We start from the raw sequence: 2,268 nt of genomic DNA, 5'->3' as shown, positions 1-2,268 counted from the left end.
TTTTTTTTTTTTTTTTTTTTTTTTTTTTTTTTTTGTTTGTTTTGTTTGGTTTGCTTTGTTTCTATTTCATTCTAATTCATGTAAAGCACTTGTTGCTGAAAATGTGCTAACTAAAATGACCTTACCTTGCTATGGCAACAAGTCTGCGTGTAACATATCAAACACAGAGAGCAAGAAAAACGTGATTTTGAGTCATTCTTTAATGTTTTTCTGCGCCGTTTTTCCCTTTGTTTTGGCACACTGTACTAAATTATTCATACCTACATCTCCAGGCTTCATTTAGTGAACAAAATTGTTCTACTGCGGCAGCGTAGCTATGGATGGCATGAAAAGAATAGTCTTTTTGCCCTCCATTGTTATGCGCATGCTTGAAATTTCCGCATATAATCAATAACATCAAGGGGGTACATGGCAAAATAATTTGCCACTCTTTACTGCGATGGCCACTTTGGCCGAATACCCATTCAGTTTGGACCCACAATGAATCATGGAATAGTATAGGCTATGAAGGATACGCCTGACCCTTAGACCAACATTTAAATCTGGAGAAAAGAAGGATGTATTAGTCGGCTGCATTTGGAGAACAGACCAAATGGATTGCCGCACTATGATATAACGGGGCTACAAATCCGGCCTTCGAAGGATGCGACCCCTGAGTTCGGACAAAGCTGTAAATAACGGAATATAGTTTGTTTTGGTCTGTGGCCTTCAAAGACTTTCTTGTGCAACATCGCTAGCCCGTGTGTTCATGTCTGCATGTACAAGCTATAAATTTCACATGCACAAATTATACTGTTCGCTCATTGGGATCAGTGTAAGTGACTGTCTCCTCACTGAGCAAACTCCATAGAAGTGAATGGAATGCAGTGCTGTCTCCTGTCACCATGTGACCACTTCAGTTACCTGCTGGGCTCCTGGTCTCCAACCACATAAAGCCCTGTTGCAATTTCTTTCAAAAGAAGGCGGTTTTCTTTTGAAAGAAGGCCTGTTTCTGAAACATCACATTAGTAAAAGAAGAAAAGACAATGGCATTACCAATAAGTAACGGTAGGACTTTGGCAAGAGGATATATTAGTGTGTACAAACAACATGCGTATTCTGGTTGATTATACTGCAGTCCTTAAATGTGAACCATATTAAGGAGACCTCAATATTTCAGCTTATAAATTGATTATTAGATGTTCTACTCTTAGAAAAAAAGGCACATAATGGATATTGAAAAATAATTTGGGGAAGTCCTGCTCACACTATACCAAAATACCAAACTATGTATTGCAAATTCTGACTTGAGACAGTTAGCAAATGCTGGAAAACTTAAAAGGACTGAAACAATAAGGTTATCTCTCCACTTTACTAGGCTATTCAAACTTTATAAAAAAAGTGGATCAGAATTTTTCCCCCTGTTTTCTGTTTTTATAACATGTCCTACCCCATTGGCTCCTGGTAATTTGTAATTTTGGTGAAGATTTCTTCAACAAAAGTAGACAGTGGGATTTTGTTTCTGTTACACAACTGTCTGTATTAAATAAAGGTACAACAGACTGCATCTGCTTTAGACAATGTGAAAAGATCATAGTTTTAAAGCATGGGTGTCCAAAGTGTGGCCCAGGGATCATTTGTGGCCATCGAAACAATTTTCTTCATCACAAATTAAGACCGGCTTAATTTTGGTTTTCCGGGCAGATGATGCAGATACACAAAACAAAGTTAAGGTGCAATTCTCACAGGCCAAAGGCCTTTCAAAAAAGTTCAAGGCTTTTAAACATCTTACAATGGAACACAAAGTATTCATCCAGGTTTTTGTTTTAAATTTAATTTCATTTAATAGTAAAAGGAACAACAAATATCCTGTGATTTATACTAATATACAGACCTGGACAAAATCAAACAAGAGTGAGCAATAAAGGATAAATAAAATTTAAATCAATTTAAATTAAAATGGTATTAGGATTGAAACAACTTTTCTTAATGACTTTATCTTACCACCATTTTACTTTATAAAAACTTACTGTATTAGACAAGATATAAAGACATACAGAGCCTGAATGTATTTGCATGTATAATTTAAACATAAAACTTAACACAACACATACTGTAACTATAATGTGTAGCTTTGGTGTGCAGGCAATTATGTGGTTGTATCTGGGTCTAAAATATCATCCATGAACATATATTATTGTTTAAATCCCAAACTTAAAAAGACAAAAAAAATGACAGGATAAATTACTCTATGCTATATATTTATTAAAATGGTATTAGGATTGGAAC

At 35.3% G+C, this 2,268-nt stretch overlaps 1 long non-coding RNA gene across 1 annotated transcript in view; it reads left to right on the top strand.

Moving 5' to 3' along the window:
* LOC106941705 (uncharacterized) overlaps positions 1-1,762 on the top strand; it is an 18,921-nt gene extending 17,159 nt beyond the window's left edge. The window contains exon 3 of the long non-coding RNA XR_001423440.1: positions 1,749-1,762. This is a non-coding gene — a long non-coding RNA (uncharacterized LOC106941705). The remainder of the gene's footprint in view (positions 1-1,748) is intronic.
* The last annotated feature ends 506 nt before the right edge of the window (positions 1,763-2,268 follow it).

Source organism: Poecilia latipinna, unplaced genomic scaffold (genome assembly GCF_001443285.1).
Source record: "Poecilia latipinna isolate Pla-1442-1.1 unplaced genomic scaffold, P_latipinna-1.0 Scaffold3815, whole genome shotgun sequence".
Lineage (NCBI taxonomy): Eukaryota > Metazoa > Chordata > Actinopteri > Cyprinodontiformes > Poeciliidae > Poecilia > Poecilia latipinna.
This window is presented reverse-complemented; position numbering and strand designations above follow the sequence as displayed.